At 44.1% G+C, this 22,717-nt stretch overlaps 1 long non-coding RNA gene across 1 annotated transcript in view; it reads right to left on the reverse strand.

Moving 5' to 3' along the window:
* Nucleotides 1-97: 97 nt before the first annotated feature.
* The window catches only part of LOC105010249, a 41,504-nt gene continuing 18,884 nt past the window's right edge, over nucleotides 98-22,717 (reverse strand). Inside the window, exons 3-5 of the long non-coding RNA XR_004576541.1 lie at nucleotides 635-735; nucleotides 301-343; nucleotides 98-185 (exon numbers count right to left, since the gene is read on the reverse strand). This is a non-coding gene — a long non-coding RNA (uncharacterized LOC105010249). The remainder of the gene's footprint in view (nucleotides 186-300; nucleotides 344-634; nucleotides 736-22,717) is intronic.

Consider the following 22,717-nt stretch of genomic DNA (forward strand, 5'->3'; position numbering starts at 1 on the left):
CCATCTTTCCTGGCTGTGACTAAACCCTTAAGGTACAGCTCCTTGGGATCAGGTACGAAGCAGGAGTTCTTTGAATCAAAGGGGGCCGTTTGTGCCTCAATTCTCTCCCTTTCAGGCTTACGGAGGTATATGGCAGCCTTGCCATATTGCTCCATCTCTGCGTCCGTACTCATGGTGAAGGATCTCTAGGAAAGAGATGAAACAAGAAGCGTTATGGACACCGTGTTGCTTCCTCCACACTCAACAGGTAGATGAGCAGTATCTCAAACAGAATATTTCCATATGTTTGTTATGTCTCACCTTTTTTTCCCACTACAGATGAAAATGTATTACTTGGAGGACCCTGTAAAGCATTAGAGTGTTGTGAAAACACAGTTCTATAAAGACATAAAGGAAACATTTTGAAAGGCATAATTCAAGTTTGTCATATTGGCCATGTGGATCCCACTGACAATGTAAATTTTCCTAGTGGCAACTGACTTAACTAAATATTCTACACAACAGCCATAATTCACAAACAAATGTATGAGCACCACATTTCATTTCCATTTAAAACATTCTGAAGCAAACCTTATAAATCAATGTCAACAATGTAGACCTCTGAATTTGAACTTCTAATAGATGAGAGTCTTACCACAGAGGAAGAAAGTGTCTGACTTAGGGGGATCCAGGGGCCCCATCCTCCTTATATCAGTTTGAAGGTGCCAACCAAGCAAAAGTTAATTATGGACCACTCTGGAGAAGGAAATGGATTGGAGGAGATAGATCTTTGATCATGCATTCAACTAATGTCAACAAATTCCAGAAGTGCCACACTCATATTACATTACAATATTTGAATAAAATGTACATGAATGATACAACTGTGACTATGAAAATATGAAAAGTTTGATGTATCAAAATATTCCATTGTTACCACATAGTTACTACTGTGATAAAATAGTATAATATAATCCAATATACAAAAAAGTAGAAACATTTAGTCTCTTTGGCTGTTGCATCTAATGTAACATGTATATCTACTACATTTAATCTATTTTAGATGCCTGAGGTGCATTTTGCTGACAGCACAGTAGCTGCCTAAGACTTTAATACACTCTGAAGTAAACTGCTTAGCAGCTGAGCTGGCATCAATCAAGGAGGAGAGAGTATTCCTATTTTTATAGTTGTCCAAAAAGACAGTTCTAGACATATCTGAAGGAACCACCATCAACTGAGATATTGATGTACATAATTTTAAGCATGTTTTTGAGGAAGTTCTTTCAAATCCCCAAAATGAAAACAAAGCAAAGGCATAGCATCGTCAATCAAAGCCATTCAGATGCACAACACCTTGTCCTGTCTGGTAACGGGGGTACTCACCATTTCAGTTTTTAAATCACTTTTTATATTTAGCTGTGCAGAAATCTTCCATGATATATTACTTGCACTTTTGTATAACAGGGACATGTTTCTCTAAGCTCCAAAGTAGTTCTAGGTTGACATTGAAAATGCTATTAAAAAAAGCATTAACATCTAATATTTTGCTTTAACATCTCATAAAAATGCTTTAAGATCTCATAAATTGTCAATCAAATGTGTAATAATAATTGACAAATATATATTTTGGCAGAGTGTTGGGTGAAATGAAAAATAATTATTGATGCAATAAATGTTAGACGGGCTTGAAACAACAGTCTGTTCTCACTACGTAGGTTTTTACACAGACATCCCAGCGCATTTGCTCTTGTCAGAAATTGTCACATGGTTTAATGGATTAAATCTAAATTTAGATTCTAAGTCACATTTTGTGGCATGAATCCACAAAACAACCAAGTTGGGCTTGACGTAAATTTGGAACTTGTCTTTCCAGATCAAATATCTTGCTATAAATTTATTAGGGGCTAATAATGTCACAGTAATTTGCTGGCCTGTATCAGATCTCTTTGCGGTCTACAGGATAGGCTATGTTGTCTTGCCTTTTCAGCATTGAGTGGGAAGTCAGTGGAAGTTTTAAGTTGTAATGTTAATTTCATGACCAAGGATCTACACTGAGTAGATCAAACGGGGAGCTTTGCTGTTTTTAAATATGCTTTATGAATCTGTCTAGAAACATACAACAAACTGACTTTTGTGTGTATTGTTTTATGTTTTTATTTTCTTTGACCTAGTATAGAATCAGAACAATAATACAGATTTTTAAATCATCAAAACATTTAAATGTATGCACTTACTGCAGCAACGTTCTCTAGAGAAGAGCATCTAAATTATCCATCCATCCATCTTCTTCCGCTTATCCGGGGCTGGGTCGCGGGGGCAGCAGTCTAAGCAGGGATGCCCAGACTTCCCTCTCCCCAGACACTTCCTCTAGCTCTTCCGGGGGTACACCGAGGCGTTCCCAGGCCAGCCGGGAGACATAGTCCCTCCAGCGTGTCCTAGGTCTTCCCCGGGGTCTCCTCCCGGTGGGACGGGACCTGAACACCTTCCCAGGAAGGCGTTCCGGAGGCATCCGAAACAGATGCCCAAGCCACCTCAGCTGACCCCTCTCGATGTGGAGGAGCAGCGGCTCTACTCTGAGCTCCTCCCGGGTGACTGAGCTTCTCACCCCTATCTCTAAGGGATCGCCCAGCCACCCTGCGGAAAAGCTCATTTCGGCCGCCTGTATCCGGGATCTTGTCCTTTCGGTCATGACCCAAAGCTCATGACCATAGGTGAGAGTAGGAACGTAGATTGACTGGTAATTCGAGAGCTTCGCCTTGCGGCTCAGCTCTTTCTTCACCATGACAGACCGATACATCGACTGCATTACTGCAGAAGCTGCACCGATCCGTCTGTCAATCTCCCGTTCCATCCTTCCCTCACTCGTGAACAAGACCCCTAGATACTTAAACTCCTCCACTTGAGGCAGGCACTCTCCACCAACCTGAAGTGGGCAAGCCACCCTTTTCCGACTGAGGACCATGGCCTCGGATTTGGAGGTGCTGATTTTCATCCCCACCGCTTCACACTCGGCTGCAAACCGTCCCAGTGCATGCTGAAGGTCCTGGTTAGAAGGGGCCAACACGACAACATCATCTGCAAAGAGCAGAGATGAAATTGTGTGGTCCCCAAACCTGACAACCTCTGGCCCCTGGCTGCGCCATGAAAATTACAAACAGAACCGGCGACAAAGGGCAGCCCTGCCGGAGTCCAACATGCACTGGGAACAAGTCTGACTTACTGCCGGCAATGCGGACCAAGCTCCTGCTTCGGTTGTACAGGGACCTGACAGCCCTTAGCAAAGGACCCAGGACCCCATATTCCCGAAGCACCCTCCACAAGATGCCGCGAGGGACACAGTCGAATGCCTTCTCCAAATCCACAAAACACATGTGGATTGGTTGGGCAAACTCCCATGAACCCTCCAACACCCCGTAGAGGGTATAGAGCTGGTCCAGTGTTCCACGGCCCGGACGAAAACCACACTGTTCCTCCTGAATCCGAGGTTCTATTATCAGCCGTATTCTCCTCTCCAGAACCCTGGCATAGACTTTCCCTGGGAGGCTGAGAAGTGTGATCCCCCTATAGTTGGAACACACCCTCCGGTCCCCCTTCTTAAAAAGAGGGACCAACACCCCGGTCTGCCATCCCAGAGGCACTGTCCCCGACCGCCACGCGATGTTGCACAGGTGTGTCAACCAAGACAGCCCCACAACATCCAGAGACTTGAGGTACTCTCATCCACCCCCGGTGCATTGCCACCGAGGAGTTTCTTGACCACCTCTGTGACTTCAGCCCGGGTGATGGACGAGTCCACCTCTGAGCCCTCATCCTCTGCTTCCTCAATGGAAGACGTGACAGCGGGATTGAGGAGATCCTCGAAGTACTCCTTCCACCGCCCGACGACATCCTCAGTTGAGGTCAACAGCTGCCCACCTCTACTGTAAACAGCGTTGGTAGGGCACTGTTTCCCTCTCCTGAGGTGCCGGATGGTTTGCCAGAATCTCTTCGAGGCCAGCCGATAGTCCTTCTCCATGGACTCACCGAACTCCTCCCAGGCCCGAGATTTTGCCTCCGCAACCACCCGGGCTGCAGTCCGCTTGGCCTGTCGGTACCCGTCAGCTGCCTCAGGAGTCCCACAAGCCAACCAGGCCTGATAGGACTCCTTCTTCAGCTTGACGGCATCCCTTACTTCCGGTGTCCACCACCGGGTTCGGGGATTGCCGCCTCGACAGGCACCGGAGACCTTACGGCCACAGTTCAGAGCGGCCGCTTCGACAATGGCGGTGGAGAACATGGTCCACTCGGACTCATTATCTCCAGTCTCCCCCGCGATCCAGTCGAAGCTCTGCCGGAGGTGGGAGTTAAAGATCTCTCTGACAGGAGACTCGGCCAGACGTTCCCAGCAGACCCTTACAGTACGCTTGGGCCTGCCGAGTCTGTCCAGCTTCCTCCCCCACCATCGGATCCAACTCACTACCAGGTGGTGATCAGTTGACAGCTCCGCCCCTCTCTTCACCCGAGTGTCCAAGACATACGGCCGCAGGTCAGATGAGACGACAACAAAGTCGATCATCGACCTGCGGCCTAGGGTGTCCTGGTGCCACGTGCACTGATGGACACCCTTATGCTTGAACATGGTGTTCGTTATGGACAAACTGTGACTAGCACAGAAGTCCAATAACTGAACACCACTCGGGTTTAGATCAGGGGGGCCGTTCCTCCCAATCACACCCCTCCAGGTGTCACTGTCGTTGCCCACGTGGGCGTTGAAGTCCCCCAGTAGAACTATAGTCCCCAGTCGGAGCACTTTCCAGCACCCCTCCCAGAGACTCCAAGAAGGTCGGGTACTCTGCACTGCCGTTCGGCCCGTAGGCACAAACAACAGTGAGAGACCTATCCCCGACCCGTAGGCGCAGGGAAACGACCCTCTCGTTCACCGGGGTAAACTTCAACACATGGCGGCAGAGCTGGGGAGCTATAAGCAAACCCACACCAGCCCGCCGCCTCTCACCATGGGCAACTCCAGAGTGGTGAAGAGCATCTAAATTATTTTAATTTAAATTGAAACTTGATGAAATTCCATAAATACAAACAGAGATTTAAACGGAAGGTCCTCATAATAAATAGTTTTGGCTAGAAAATGGCTGCAGTGTATTCACAAAAAATTAAATCACTTTTCAAAACAAGGGTGCAATGAGGGTATTTCCATCCCAGACCTGAGTGAAAGAGATTCAAATTTATCAACATTAAAGTGGCTCTCAAAAGTATTAACTTAAAAAAAATGTAATCATGAGTTTTGCCAATGATTAGCAAAAAAAAAAAAATATATAATTTTAATTATATACACTACTGTTTGAGAATTTTTTGGGTCTTTTAGAAATGTCCTTGTTTTCAAAAGAAAAGCATAACCCATAACATCAAATTGATCAGAAATACAGTGAAGACATTGTTAATGTAGAAAATGACTATTGTAGCTGGAAATGGCAGATGTATCTGGAATATCTACATACTAGGCAAACAGAGGCCCATAATTAGTAACCATCAGTCCTGTGTTCTAATGGCTCTTTGTGTAGTTTATAATTTCAAAAGGACATTTGATCATTAGAAAACCCTTTTGTGATTAAGTTAGCACAGCTGAAAACTGTTGTGCTGATTAAAGAAGCAATAATCTTTAGACTCATTGAGTATTTAGGGCATCAGCAATTGTGGGTTCAGTTACAGGCTCAAAATGGCCAGAAATAAAGAACTGAGAAATGAAGGCGCTGCCATGCGAGAAATGTCCAAGAAACTGAAGATCTCGCATAACAGTGTGTACTACTCCCCTCACAGGACAGTGCAAACTGTCTCTAACCAAAATAGAAAGAGGACTGGGAGGCCCCAGTGCACAAAAGAGCATGAGGACAAATACGCTTCACACTTCACAGGAGTGTCGAGAAAAACACAGGTCCTCAAATAGCAGCTTCATTAAATAATAAACACAAACACCAGTCTCAACGTCAATAGTGATGAGGCGACTCCAGGATGCTGGCCTTCTAGGCAGAGTTGCAAAGAAAAAGCCATATGTCAGACTGGCCAAAAAAAGAAAAGATTGAGATGGGCAAAAGAAAACAGACACTGGACAAAGGAAAATGTGAAAAAATTGTTAAGGACAGACTAATCTACATTTGGGGTGTTAGGATCACAAAAAAGAATATTCGTCAGACGCTGACCAAATGAAAAGATGCTGTAGGAGTGCTACATGCCATCTGTCAAGCATGGTGGTGGCAATGTGATGGTCTGGGGGTGCTTTAATGGTGGTTAAGTGGTAGATTTGTACTGGGTAAAAGTGATCTTGAAGAAGGAATACCCTGTGGACGGCACTTGATTCGAGCAAATTTCCTCCTACAACTGGAAGATGACCATAAGCACAGCTCCAAACTATGCAAGAACTATTTAAGGAACAAACAGTCAGCTGGTATTCTGTCTATTATGGAGTGGACAGCACAGTCACCGGACTGTGTTATGGACAGATGAATATTGAGCTGTTGTGGGAGCAGCTTGACTGTATGGTACATATGAAGTGCACATCAAGCCAATCCCACTTGTGGGAGGTGGATTAGACTACCATGCCAAAGGACTGCAAATGGATTCTTTGACGAAAACAATGTTTGAAGGACACAGTTACAGTCTTTGTACTATTTTCTATAGAATATAGGGTTTAAATGATTTGCAAATCATTGCATTCTGTTTTTCTTTAACCTTTACACAGTGTCCCAACTATTTTGGAAAAAGGGATGTAGTACAAAGATACAGCATATAAAATATTAAAACTGACATTTTTTATTGTTCCTTGAAAAATATAAACACACTTTGAATTTGATGCCACAACCCGTTTCAAAAAAGCTGGGACAGATAACTGGGACAAATAACTGTAAAAGTTGTGTAATGCTAAAAATCTAAACTTGATGGAACATCTCAAAACTAAATAGGTTAATTGGCAACATGTCAGTAACATGATTGGGTGTAAAAAGAACATCCTGGAGAAGATGAGTCTTTTGATTGTGGGATTGTTGATTGTTGACTTTTGACTGCTTGCTGTTACCTACCTGGCTACCTGCCAAACTTTTTCGAATTTACTCGATATAAACTAATTGGTAAAAATTATATTTTAGAGTTTTACCAACGCAATATTTATCTGTTGACCTCTTACCCAACTTTTCTACACCGGGACTCTTTTTGGACATAATTAACGGAACTACTCACCCCTGAACACCCGAGGCTAAGTATCATTACAGTGCCTTATCACTGTAATTGTTATAGCAACAACACAGAGGAGAATGTTCGTCTTAAGTTAAAGATAGCAGAGTTAGAGGCTCGGCTTCTGACGCAAATGCCAGGCAAGGATTATGCTCGTGTAGAAATAGAAAAATCTGCGTCAGTGCCACCAGGTAGAAACGATAGTTTTGTTAGCCCCCCGGCACAGCTCCTGCAGCCGGGCAATAACTTTCTCTTGGTCACTGGGAAGAAATGCCGTCGACCAGTTATACCTGAATCGTTGCTAAAACCAACTGAGACTTTGAACAGGTTTTCCCCACTGGAGTCGGAGTCAAGGCCCGAGCCGTCTTCGGGGGGGAATGGTCGGCAGGCATGTTCTACCGGTGGCCTTGAAAAACTGAAAACTTTAGTCATTGGCGATTCCATTACACGCAGTATTAGACTAAAGAATCAGCTGGCGATCGTACATTGTTTACCGGGGGGCAGAGCCACCGATGTAGCCGCAAATCTGGGGTTGGTGCTAGTGAAGTCTAAAACTGGCAAGTATAGAGAGTACAGAGATATTGTTATCCACGTTGGCACCAACGATGTTAGGATGAAACAGTCAGAAGTTACGAAGCAGAACATAGCATCAGCGTGTAAATTAGCTAGAAAGATGTGTCGGCATTGAGTAATTGTCTCTGGCCCCCTCCCAGCTAGGGGTGGTGACGAGCTCTACAGCAGACTTGCGCAACTCAATCGCTGGCTGAAAACTGAGTTCTGCCCGTCGCAGGAGGTAGAGTTTGTAGATAACTGGCCTTCTTTTTGGGACTCTCCCAGAAATAGGGCCAGGCCTGATCTGCTGAGGAACGACGGACTCCATCCTAGCTGGAGTGGTGCTCTTCTTTTATCTAGGAACATTGACAGGAGTCTCACTCAAATAGCTTTAACATGAGATAGGGTGCAGGTCAGGCTGCAGGCTGTTAGCCAGCCTGCTAGCATAGTGGAGTCTGTCAATAGCATAGCCAGAGTAGTTAGTACTGCTTTACCTATTGCCACTGTGACTTGTTCCAGGCTGAGAAAAGTTAAACAAGGTAGTGCTAACAAAAACAACCTTATTAAGATAAAGCCTTCCTCCACCTCGGTCAAAAATAAAAATAATTGTATCACTTCGCATCTCAAAATGGGACTCCTAAATATTAGATCTCTTGCTCCAAAGGCAGTTGCAGTAAATGAATTAATCTCTGATCATAAACTAGATGCTATTGGTTTATGTGAAACGTGGCTAAAGCCTAATGAATTCACTGCCTTAAATGAGGCCTCTCCTCCTGGCTATACTAGTGATCATATCCCTCATGCGTCCCGAAAAGGAGGGGGTGTCGCTAATATTTATGACAGTAAATATAAATTTACTCTCAAACATATCACAGAGTTTCATTCTTTCGAAATTTTACTCATGAAAGTTAACCAGGCCGATAAATCCTTTTACATAGCTACTATTTATAGGCCCCCCGGGCCATACACATTGTTCCTCAATGAGTTTCCAGAATTCTTGTCTAACCTTGTAGTCATGGCAGATGGTATTCAAATTTTTGCCGATTTCAATATTCATATGGAAAACCCCAATGATCCTCTTCAAAAAGCCTTTCAAGCCATAATTGACTCAATGGGTTTCATCCAACATGTCTTAGGTCCAACACATCCCCACAATCATACCTTAGATTTAGTCCTGTCTCGAGAAATAGATATTGTAGATCTAATAATTTACCCCCAAAATCCTGGATTATCGGATCACTGTCTTATTACATTTACCATTAAAACAAGAAATCCACTTGGCCCCCAAACAATGAGTTTCAAAAGCCGTACTATAAATTCTCGGACTACAAATAAATTCCTTGATATTCTTACAAGTTCGCTCATTAACGACAGAGTAAATAAATCTGTAAACGATCAAATCGAGGATCTAAACTCAATACTGCGAAATACATTAGACATAGTTGCACCACTAAAAACTAAAGAAATACGCAACAAGAAACTTGCTCCTTGGTACACCGACAATACTAGAGCAATTAAGCAAGCCTCCAGAAAATTGGAGCGAAAGTGGCACTCCACCAAGTTGGAAGTATTTAGACTAGCCTGGATAGACAGTACAGTACAATACCGAAAATCACTCACGTCTGCTCGATCAGCTTATTTCTCCAACCTGATTGAGGCGAACAAAAACAATCCAAAATTTCTCTTTAAAACAGTTGCAAAGTTAACAAAAAAGCAAAGCTTAGCAAGTGAAGTGGGTCTTCACTTTAGTTGTAATGAATACATGAACTACTTTGATGAAAAGATCGTCTCCATTAGAAAACAAATAACTGACTCCTTAAATAGTTATGGTCCTCATAATCTCAGTTGTCCAAAAAATTTCCGGAACCTCCCTGACCAGGTGTCAATGGGGACACTTGAATTTTTTGATACCGTATCGCTCGACACATTTACACAATTTGTAATGAGTTCTAAACCCACAAACTCTGAGCCAATTCCTACAAAATTACTTAAGGAGATATTATTTCCTGTGCTAGGTCAGCCAATGCTGAACATAATAAATTGCTCCCTTTCCTCCGGATGCGTACCAAACTCACTAAAAATGTGCGGAAATTAAGCCTCTTCTAAAAAAACCTAATCTAGATCCCGACATATTAAACAATTATAGGCCAATATCGAACCTCCCGTTCCTCTCAAAAATCTTAGAAAAATGTGTTTCCCAACAACTGAATGCCTTCCTAAAGACAAAAAACATTTATGAAATATTCCAGTCCGGTTTTAGATCCCATCATAGTACTGAGACTGCACTCGTGAAGGTAACAAATGACCTTCTAATGGCCTCAGACAAAGGTTCCGCATCCGTCCTGTTGCTTCTTGATCTTAGTGCTGCTTTTGACACTATTGATCACTCCCTTCTCTTAGAGAGACTGGAAACCAATATTGGGCTACGTGGACATGTTCTAGCCTGGTTTAAATCTTATTTATCTGAAAGATATCAGTTCGTTAGTGTGGATGGCATATCCTCTGACAAGTCAAAGGTATGCTTTGGAGTTCCTCAAGGCTCGGTTCTGGGCCCATTATTGTTCTCACTATACATGCTCCCTCTGGGCGATGTAATCCGAAATCACAATATTAACGTTCACTGTTATGCTGATGACACACAGTTATATATTTCAATGAAGCATGGAGAAGCCCCTAAATTAGCTATTTTGGAAGCATGCGTTTCAGATATTAGGAAGTGGATGACAGAGAATATCTTGCTCTTAAACTCAAATAAAACAGAAATGCTCCTTTTAGTACCCAAAAAACAAAGAGCGTTGTTAGCAGATCTCACTGTGAACCTCGACGGCTGCATGGTCGTATCCCAAAAAACTGTAAAAAACCTTGGCGTTATCCTTGACCCTGACCTCTCCTTTGAAGAACATATAAAATATGTCTCAAGAGTTGCTTATTTTCATCTTCGAAACATCGCAAAAATTTGAAACTTTCTATCAAAAACTGATGCAGAAAAATTAATCCATGCTTTCGTTACTTCTAGATTAGATTACTGCAATGCTCTTCTCTCTGGTTATCCAGACAAATTAATAAATAAACTTCAATTAGTGCTGCACACAGCTGCTAGAATCCTAACTAGAACAAAAAAATTTGAACACATTACTCCTGTCCTGGCGTCCTTACATTGGCTGCCTGTTAGGGTTAGGGCTGATTTTAAGGTTTTACTCTTAACCTATAAATCAATACATGGACTTGCTCCTACTTAACTTGCTGAAATGATCCAGCCATACATACCTACACATAACCTTAGATCGCAAGATGCAGGCCTTTTAATTGTACCTAGAATTTCTAAACAAACAGTTGGCGGCAGGGCCTTTTCTCATAGAGCTCCACTCCTGTGGAATGATCTGCCAATTAAGGTTAGAAATGCAAACTCAGTGCAAACTTTCAAGTGTCTACTAAAAACTCATCTCTACAGCACGGTTTATAATTAGGTGTAGCCTGGCCCGGGGGCGTGAAGGTGACCAGTAGGCTTGATACTGTCCACCCTTGCTGTCTTGCCAGGTGGGCTCTTGTCGCCACTGGGATGCCCTCCCTCCAATGCCTTTCGGGGGAAGAGTCACTGGCTTGTTGTTGAATCTCTATTGCACACTTGTGCAATTTGGCTGTACGCTGCTAGCAATACTCGGCCCTCATTCAGGGGGGTTGCGGTTGGTGGGTGTCCCTTTGGTTGATGCCTGGCAATGTGGTTGGATTGATTTCCTGCCTGTTGGGCCCTGCCTGGGGCCTCCCCCGGGTAGGGCCACAGTGTCACCGGACCCCCCCGTCTCAGTTCCAAGGTGTTACGCTGCTATATTATTGTGCTGGGGGATATGAGCGCTTTATAAATAAATTTGATTGATTTGATTGATTCAGAAGATGGGGAGGGGTTCACCATTCTGTGAAAGACTGCGCAAGCAAATCATAATTAAATTTAAGACTAACATTTCTCTATTTCAAATTGCAAAGGGTTTGGGGATCTCAAAATCTATAATTAAATGTTGCAGAGACAGCGGTGAAATCTCTGTATGCAACGGACAAGGCAGAAAAACAATATTGGATGGCCGTGATCTTCAGGCCCTCAGATGACACGATTCTCTACTGGAAATCACTGGCTTAGGAACACATCCAAAAATCATTGTCTGTGGTCAGGGTTATGTCGCTGCATCCACAAATGCAAGTTAAAGCCCTACCATACAAAGAAGAAACCATATATAAACAAGATCCAGAAACAGCTCTGGGCCCAAGCTCATTGAAGATGGACTGAGGCGAAGTGGAAAACTGTCCTGTGGTCTGACGAATCAACATTTTAAATTCTGTCGGGGGAATCATGGACGCTGTGTCCTCTGGACTAAAGAGGAGTGGGACCATCTGACCTGTGCACAGTTCAAAAGCCAGCATGTGTGATGGTATGTGGGTGCATTAGTGCACATGGCATGGGGGACTTGCACATCTGTGAAGGTACCATTAATGCTGAGCAATACATACAAGTTTTGGAGCAACATATGCTTTCATCCTGATGACATCTTTTACATAGCTTATTTCAGAAAGACAATGCCAAAACAATACGACAAAGTAGACCCTGAACTGTTGAGCAGCTGAAATGCTATATCAAGCAAGAATGGGAATACATTTCACTTTCAAAACTATCACAATCTCAGAGTATTGCTAACAGAAGTGGTGATGCAACACAGTGGTAAACATGCCCCTGCCCCAATTTTTTTTAAATGTGTTGCTGGCATCAAATTCAATATGGGCATGCATTTTTCCAAAAACAATAACATTTCTCTTTTTCAACTTTTGATATATATGTCTTTGTACTATTTTCCATTAAATACAGGGATAAATGTTTGCACATCATTGCATTCTATTTTTATTTGAATTTTACACAGCATCCCAACTTTTCTGGAAAAAGGGTTGTATGTGTGTCGCTGTATATGGTGAGATTTGATGTTTGTTTTCATGTGGTTCTGTGTTACTTTACTTTAGCATGGTTAAATAATGCATTATATAATTTAGAAACACAACATTTTCTCCTCACCTCAAGCTTATAACAGACTTGGCCGTCACATCATGCTTTGCAGAGTCAGATTTACCACAATTTTTAATTTATTTAAAATCTACAAGAAAAGCATTTAGGCATCAAATCAAATATGTACTCCAGTTATTTATACATTCAGCAGATAGATTGTGGCTCAGTATTCGCACCATGCAGAATAAAGTTGATGACATTAAAATTATTTGAAATGTTCATAGCTGAATTTTGTATGATGTGTGTGATCTAAATTGGGATTGGCTTTCACAGACCTCAGATTGCTTCATTGATCATTAATGATCAGATTGCAGCTCATTAATGCACCAGGCCAAAGGCCAAATCCTAAAGTACAACATAAATCAACCTTGCTTGATTATAACAAATACTCACAAATCTTACAAATACACCTCAACTGGCAATTTTTGCAATGATGTCAGTGACCATTGTGCAATTGCATGTGTTAGGAATGCAACATTCTCTAAGGTAAAACCTTGTTTCATTTTTAAAATATATTTTAATGGTTTTGAAGGGCAGGCTTTCCACATGATTTGTGCTAAAGTGTTTTTAACAGAGTAACTCTGATTCCAGATGTTGAACTGGCATGGGAATATTTTCACAAAATGTTTCTGTCTATCTTTTAACATGTTCCCATTAAGATGTTTAGGATCAGCAGTAGGGACAGTACCTTGTTCTCAGTCTTTCAGAGCTAATTTGTTTAAGAAATAAATTGTGGGCCCAAGATCGATCTTCAAACTCCTCTGCTGACTAGACTACGTTTAGAGCTCTAAGGAACAAGTGCAGCTTGATGATCAGAAATTCCAAATCAGAGTTTTATTTAAAGTCAGTTACAAGGAACTTAAATTATCCCTCAAAATTTGGGAAATTAATTAAATCTTTGTCAGGTACACATGTTGCTTCAAGTCTCCCTGAACACATTCTGGTTGGCTCAAATGAAATAAAGGATAAAGTCATCATGTTCAGTCAGTTAAATAAACACTTCATTTGTGCTGGGTCTGTATTTGACAGCTCAAATGTCAATATACACTCACCTAAAGGATTATTAGGAACACCTGTTCAATTTCTCATTAATGCAATTATCTAATCAACCAATCACATGGCAGTTGCTTCAATGCAATTAGGGGTGTGGTCCTGGTCAAGACAATCTCCTGAACTCCAAACTGAATGTCAGAATGGGAAAGAAAGGTGATTTAAGCAATTTTGAGCGTGGCATGTTGGTGCCAGACGGGCTGGTCTGAGTATTTCACAATCTGCTCAGTTACTGGGATTTTCACGCACAAACATTTCTAGGGTTTACAAAAAATGGTGTGAAAAGGGAAAAACATCCAGTATGCGGCAGTCCTGTGGGCAAAAATGCCTTGTTGATGCCAGAGGTCAGAGGAGAATGGGCCGACTGATTCAAGCTGATAGAAAAGCAACTTTGACTGAAATAACCACTCGTTACAACCGAGGTATGCAGCAAAGCATTTGTGAAGCCACAACACACACAACCTTGAGGCGGATGGGCTACAATAGCAGAAGACCCCACCGGGTACCACTCATCTCCACTACAAATAGCAAAAAGAGGCTACAATTTGCACGAGCTCACCAAAATTGGACAGTTGAAGACTGGAAGAATGTTGCCTGGTCTGATGAGTCTCGATTTCTGTTGAGACATTCAGATGGTAGAGTCAGAATTTGGCGTAAACAGAATGAGAACATGGATCCTTCATGCCTTGTTACCACTGTGCAGGCTGGTGGTGGTGGTGTAATGGTGTGGGGGATGTTTTCTTGGCACACTTTAGGCCCCTTAGTGCCAATTGGGCGTCGTTTAAATGCCACGGCCTACCTGAGCATTGTTTCTGACCATGTCCATCCCTTTATGACCACCATGTACCCATCCTCTGATGGCTACTTCCAGCAGGATAATGCACCATGTCACAAAGCTCAAATTATTTCAAATTGGTTTCTTGAACATGACAATGAGTTCACTGTACTGAAATGGCCCCCACAGTCACCAGATCTCAACCCAATAGAGCATCTTTGGGATGTGGTGGAACGGGAGCTTCGTGCCCTGGATGTGCATCCCACAAATCTCCATCAACTGCAAGATGCTATCCTATCAAAATGGGCCAACATTTCTAAAGAATGCTTTCAGCACCTTGCTGAATCAATGCCACGTAGAATTAAGGCAGTTCTGAATGCGAAAGGGGGTCAAACACAGTATTAGTATGGTGTTCCTAATAATCCTTTAGGTGAGTGTATATGTACCATGTTATGCCACTACAGTAACTTTTGGAAATCTGGATTTGTTTGATTTTAAACAAATTTCAGTTGCTCAAGTTTGTAAAGCTCTGAAAGACATTGACCACAACAAGTGTGCAGGTCCAGACAATCTGGATCCTTATCTTTTAAAAGTGGTGGCAGATATTATTGCTGTGTCTATTACTTTTTCAATTTGAGTTTTATGTCAAATTCTATACATCAAATTTGGAAAACTGTGTATGTTTTCCCCTTACTTAAAGATGGTGACCTGTCAGAGCTGAACAACTATAGTCTGATCTCAGACCTCAGATCAGGCTAAGATTCTTGAATCCCAGGTAAATTTACAGTTAAAACTGTTTCTAATTGATAATAACATTTTTAACTATTTTCAGTCAGGTTTTAGAACTGGGCACAGTACTATTACTGCTGCTATGGTGGTGATAAATGAGATTGGTGTCTTGGACAGAAAACAACATTGCGCTGCCTTATTTGTGGATCTATCCAAGGCGTTTAATTCAGTGGACCACAAATTGCTGCTGAATAAACTTAGGAATGTTGGTTTTGGTACAAGGACTGTCAAATGGTTCAGAAGTTACTTGGTAGATCGGAGTGTGCATGCAGAGAGCCACAAATCAGATTTCCTTACGATAACTAAAGGGGTCCCCCAGGGTTCAATTTTGGGACCTATTCTGTTCTCTATTTTTATAAATGACTTGGGTAAGGACATTCAAGCAAAATTATTAAAACATTTATACGCATGCTCAGGCGGTGCAAGAGCTTCAGACTGCATTTAAGTAATTACAAACAGATCTGCTGAGTTTAAAACTTTGTTTTAAATTCCCAGAAACAAAGTTTATGGTCTTTTAAAAAACGTGCTTACAGTTGCTTGATGAATTCAGCATTTTTAAGTCTAATGGCAAATCCATTGCTAATCTAGTTAGAAAGTTTAAAATGAAGATCAGCTTTTATTTTGGAAATAAATCAAGCTTTATTTTAATGGCAAAAATAATTTTTGGAAGCTTTTCTTTCTGTGATTGATTATGGTGAAACACAGTGGGGAGAACAAGTATTTGATACACTACCGATTTTGCAGGTTTTCCTGTAATTTTTGGAATAAGTGTGTAATTTTTATCATAGGTACTCTTCAACTGTGAGTGACGGAATCTAAAACAAAAATCCAGAAAATCACATTGTATGATTTTTAAGTAATTAATTTGCATTTTATTTCATGACATAAGTATTTGATACATCAGAAAAGCAGAACATAATATTTGGTACAGAAACCTTTGTTTGCAATTACAGAGATCATACTTTTCCTGTAGTTCTTGACCAGGTTTTCACACACTGCAGCAGGGATTTTTGCCCACTCCTTCATACAGAACTTCTCCAGATCCTTCAGGTTTCGGGGCTGTCGCTGGGCAATATGGACTTTCAGCTCCCTCCAAAGATTTTCTAATGGGTTCAGGTCTGGAGACTGGCTAGGCCACTCCAGGACCTTGAGATGCTTCTTACGGAGCCACTCCTTAGTGGCCATGGCTGTGTGTTTCGGGTCGTTTTCATGCTGGAAGACACAGCCACGACCCATCTTCAATGCTCTTACTAGGGGAAGGAGGTTGTTGGCAAAGATCTCGCGACACATGGCCCCATCTATCCTCTCCTCAATACGGTGCAGTCGTCCTGTCCCCTTTGCAGAAAATGGTTTTCTTTGAGACTGTGGTCCCACCTCTCTTCAAGTCATTGACCAGGTCCTGCCGTGTAGTTCTGTGCTGATCCCTCACCTTCCTCATGATCATTTATGCCCCGTGAGGTGAGATCTTGCATGGAGCCCCAGACTGAGGGGGATTGACAATCCCATTTTCTAATAATTGCGCCAACAGTTGTTGCCTTCTCAACAAGCTGCTTGCCTATTGTCCGGTAGCCCATCCCAGCCTTGTGCAGGTCTACAATTTTATCCCTGATGTCCTTACACAGCCCTCTGGTCTTGGCCATTGTGGAGATGTTGGAGTCTGTTTGATTGAGTTTGTGGAAAGGTGTCTTTTATACAGGTAATGAGTTCAAACAGGTGCAGTTAATACAGGTAATGAGTGGAGAACAGGAGGGCTTCTTTAAGAAAAACTAACAGGTCTGTGAGAGCTGGAATTCTTACTGGTTGGTAGGTGATCAAATTCTTATGTCATTCAGTAAAATGCAAATTAATTATTTAAAAATCATACAATTTGATTTTCTGGATGTTTTAGATTCCATCTCTCACAGTTGGAGTGTACCTATGATAAAAAGTACAGACCTCTACAATACTTGCTCTCCTGTGATGGTAATTTTATCGATCAGAACTCTTTAAGAAGGAAGTACAGAGACGAAATACTCTAATAGTTTGTTAATTATTTATTTGCAAATAAGAGAGACGCGTCAACCGCTTACAAACAATCGTCCGAGAAGTCTCTAACTCAATACATGCACAATCCGTATATATTACATAGGAAAAGGGGTGTGGTAAGTTGTTGCCCATGTGCCTTGTCAATGAAACACATTCCCTCTGTTCTATCACATGTCCTAGGTTTCAAACAAGTCACATGTTGTCCTCCACCATCTGGTTAACTTTCCCAACCCTTGAGAGGGACTTCATCTGGACAAACTATAATCTACTGTTACCAATCAAGAATGCCCCCTAGGACAAACACCAGATCCCCCTCTCCTACATTCCTAAGGAACAGAAAGGACTGACACCCTTTGTCTAGGCAGGAGGACATGGCCAAAATACCTAATAATCCTCTAATATTATACAGACATGTGTGTCACAATCAAAGTAAAGATTTACATACCAGCCAATGGAAAGACAGACATTTCTCAAATGCACCTTAATTCAAAATTTCCATAACCCTATTATATATGCATGCAGCATCCTCCATCTTAAGGAGCCTCGATTCAGTGTATCATAAATCTCTATGTTTTATTACAAATGCAAGGTCCCTTACTCTCTATTGCATTCTTTATGATTTAGTGGGTTGGACATCTCACTAAATCACTAGCATTTTTTTACTATCCACCTTGGGCATGGAATAATCTGCAAAAAGATCTAATATTAGACATTTATATCCATTGATGAATTTAAGTGCATCATAAAGAATGTGGTGATGGAGGCATGTAGTTGTTTTTCTTGAGAGGCCACTGTGTTTGAATAGTTGCTCTTTTGTTTTATTTTGGATTTATTGTATATCATGTTGCCTGATATGTTGTTTTATATTCTTTTTTGTTTTATATTCCATCCCTCACAGTTGAAGAGTACCTACGATAAAAATTACAGACTTCTACTTGCTTTGTAAGTGGGAAAACCTGCAAAATCGGCAGTGTACCAAATACTTGTTCTCCCCACTGTATATTGTTCTCCCCACTGTATAAGCTGTGCTTACAAAGTCATTTTATTACACAGTATTTTTCTCAAGACATTCCAGCATCTTTGATGTGTAATGAAAGATGTGTTTTGGAAAGCATGTAAAGATATCATGTTGACTGGCGTGAGTGGGACATCCTAATTTCACACCAATGAGCCCAACTGCTTCCTCAGAGGAGCTGACATAAAAGATGTGGGGTCAAAGTAGCCCCAACCACTCAGACAGATTTGATGTGAAGATTGGCCAAACAACAAAGTAGTAAAATGACATTTGTTAGATTAATTACAATGTCGTTTGGTCTTTTATTGTGTGTCCCATAAAGGGACAAATTCTCCAAGATGTTTCAGTGCTTTACATGATATGTCTTCTTTATTACAGATAAATGTTTGATGGACAATGAATTCAGTGAAACTAAATGGCTAACTCTGGAAGATGATAATATTTTGTCATTGCAGTTTCTTTGTTCATTCATTGTTGTAGTGAAGGTGTGGGGACCCTATTGTTGATGCAACGAAGGAGTTTGGAATTGATTTAGGATAAATAGGATATTGTTTAGGATAAATAGTGCAGTTTTACTTAGTTGTGTGAGTCTATAATTAACGGATACTCCTATCACACATTTCATGCTAAAGTGTGTTTTAGATATGGTATACTTTATACAGTATACTTTGAAGACTTTTAGAATATTTGGGAGGATTATTACTTGATTTGAAAAAATATATATTACTTAGAAATCTAGATTACAGTAGCATAGCATAGCAACATCTTCCGCTTATCCGGGGCCGGGTCGCGGGGGCAGCAGTCTAAGCAGGGATGCCCAGACTTCCCTCTCCCCAGACACTTCCTCCAGCTCTTCCGGGGGGACACCGAGGCGTTCCCAGGCCAGCCGGGAGACATAGTCCCTCCAGCGTGTCCTAGGTCTTCCCCGGGGGCTCCTCCCGGTGGGACGGGACCAGAACACCTTCCCAGGAAGGCGTTCCGGAGGCATCCGAAACAGATGCCCAAGCCACCTCAGCTGACCCCTCTCGATGTGGAGGAGCAGCGGCTCTTCTCTGAGCTCCTCCCGGGTGACCGAGCTTCTCACCCTATCTCTAAGGGATCGCCCAGCCACCCTGCGGAGAAAGCTCATTTCGGCCGCCTGTATCCGGGATCTTGTCCTGTCGGTCATGACCCAAAGCTCATGACCATAGGTGAGAGTAGGAACGTAGATTGACCGGTAAATCGACCGCATTACTGCAGAAGCTGCACCGATCCGTCTGTCAAGCTTCCGTTCCATCCTTCCCTCACTCGTGAACAGGACCCCTAGATACTTAAACTCCTCCACTTGAGGCAGGCACTCTCCACCAACCTGAAGTGGGCAAGCCACCCTTTTCCGACTGAGGACCATGGCCTCGGATTTGGAGGTACTGATTTTCATCCCCACCGCTTCACACTCGGCTGCAAACCGTCCAAGTGCATGCTGAAGGTCCTGGCTTGAAGGGGCCAACACGACAACATCATCCGCAAAGAGCAGAGACGAAATCGTGTGGTCCCCAAACCTGACACCCTCCGGCCCCTGGCTGCGCCTAGAAATTCTGTCCATAAAAATTATGAACAGAACCGGTGACAAAGGGCAGCCCTGCCGGAGTCCAACATGCACAGGGAACAAGTCTGACTTACTGCCGGCAATGCGGACCAAGCTCCTGCTTCGGTCGTACAGGGACCTGACAGCCCTTAGCAAAGGACCCAGGACCCCATATTCCCGAAGCACTCTCCACAGGATGCCGCGAGGGACACAGTCGAATCCACAAAACACATGTGGACTGGTTGGGCAAACTCCCATGAACCCTCCATCACCCTGTAGAGGGTATAGAGCTGGTCCAGTGTTCCACGGCCTGGACGAAAACCACACTGTTCCTCCTGAATCCGAGGTTCTACTATCGGCCGTATTCTCCTCTCCAGAACCCTGGCATAGACTTTCCCGGGGAGGCTGAGAAGTGTGATCCCCCTATAGTTGGAACACACCCTCCGGTCCCCCTTCTTAAAAAGAGGGACCACCACCCCGGTCTGCCATCCCAGAGGCACTGTCCCCGACTGCCACGCGATGTTGCACAGGCGTGTCAGCCAAGACAGCCCCACAACATCCAGAGACTTGAGGTACTCAGGGCGGATCTCATCCACCCCCGGTGCCTTGCCACCGAGGAGTTTCTTAACCACCTCGGTGACTTCAGCACGGGTGATGGACGAGTCCACCTCTGAGCCCTCATCCTCTGCTTCCTCAATGGAAGAAGTGACAGCGGAATTGAGGAGATCCTCGAAGTACTCCTTCCACCGCCCGACGACATCCTCAGTTGAGGTCAACAGCTGCCCACCTCTACTGTAAACAGCGTTGGTAGGGCACTGTTTCCCTCTCCTGAGGCGCCGGATGGTTTGCCAGCCGATAGTCCTTCTCCATGGCCTCACCGAACTCCTCCCAGGCCCAAGTTTTTGCCTCCACAACCACCCGGGCTGCAGTCCGCTTGGCCTGTCGGTACCCATCAGCTGCCTCTGGAGTCCCACAAGCCAACCAGGCCTGATAGGACTCCTTCTTCAGCTTGACAGCATCCCTTACTTCCGGTGTCCACCACCGGGTTCGGGGATTGCCGCCTCGACAGGCACCGGAGACCTTATGGCCACAGCTCCGAGCGGCCGCTTCGACAATGGCGGTGGAGAACATGGTCCACTCGGACTCAATATCTCCAGCCTCCCTCGGGATCCAGTCAAAGCTCTGCCGGAGGTGGGAGTTAAAGATCTCTCTGACAGGAGACTCGGCCAGACGTTCCCAGCAGACCCTTACAGTACGCTTGGGCCTGCCGAGTCTGTCCAGCTTCCTCCCCCGCCATCGGATCCAACTCACAACCAGGTGGTGATCAGTTGACAGCTCCGCCCCTCTCTTCACCCGAGTGTCCAAGACATGTGGCCGCAGGTCAGATGAAACGACAACAAAGTCGATCATCGACCTGCGGCCTAGGGTGTCCTGGTGCCACGTGCACTGATGGACACCCTTATGCTTGCACAGAAGTCCAATAACTGAACACCGCTCGGGTTCAGATCAGGGGGGCCGTTCCTCCCAATCACGCCCCTCCAGGTGTCACTGTCGTTGCCCACATGGGCGTTGAAGTCCCCCAGTAGAACGATAGAGTCCCCAGTCGGAGCACTTTCCAGCACCCCTCCCAGAGACTCCAAGAAGGTCGGGTACTCTGCACTGCCGTTCGGCCCGTAGGCACAAACAACAGTGAGACCCCTATCCCCGACCCGTAGGCGCAGGGAAACGACCCTCTCGTTCACCGGGGTAAACTCCAACACATGGCAGCAGAGCTGGGGAGCTATAAGCAAACCCACACCAGCCCGCCGCCTCTCACCATGGGCAACTCCAGAGTGGTGAAGAGTCCATCCTCTCTCAAGGAGTGTGGTTCCAGAGCCCAAGCCGTGCGTAGAGGTGATCCCGACTACCTCTAGTCGGAACCTCTCAACCTCACGCACCATCTCAGGCTCCTTCCCCGCCAGCGAGGTGACATTCCACGTCCCTAGAGCTAGTTTCCGTGTCCGGGGATCGGGTTGTCTAGGCCCCCGCCTTCGACTGCTGCCCGATCCTCTCTGCACCGGCCCCTTATGGTCCCTCCTGTGGGTGGTGAGCCCACGGGAGGGCGGCCCCATGTCGCTCGTTCAGGCTGGGCCCGGCCGGGCCCCATGGGGAAAGGCCCGGCCACCAGGCGCTCGCGAACGAGCCCCAACCCCGGGCCATGGCTGCGCCATGCCGGGCGACGTCACAGAACACACGATATCTTTCTTCATTAAGGGGTTTTTGAACCGCTCTTAGTCTGACCCGTCGCCTAGGACCTGTTTGCCTTGGGAGACCCTACCAGGGGCATATAGCCCCAGACAACATAGCTCCTAGGGTCACTTGGGTACTCAAACCCCTCCACCACGTTAAGGTGGCAGTTCAAGGAGAGGCTAGATTACAGTGCCATTCTTCATTCATGTAAAATCACTCCAGTAGAGTCATTGGGAACCTATGTCCATACTCGTGTTCTTAGAGCTACTGATAAATACACTACGTAAGTTGAAGAGACCAGACATCCCTGAGTCCTGGATTGCTACACAATCAATTGACTTCTGTACTTGACTGATGAGAAGCTGTCTTTTGAGGCATTGTTGTAGGCCCCAGGAATATATGCCATTATAATGTATGATTTGTGATGTAAGGTTCACTACCTTTACTTGACCCTACCTACATGTTATGGTTACATAA

The sequence above is a fragment of the Esox lucius genome, chromosome 11 (genome assembly GCF_011004845.1).
Source record: "Esox lucius isolate fEsoLuc1 chromosome 11, fEsoLuc1.pri, whole genome shotgun sequence".
NCBI classification, from domain to species: domain Eukaryota; kingdom Metazoa; phylum Chordata; class Actinopteri; order Esociformes; family Esocidae; genus Esox; species Esox lucius.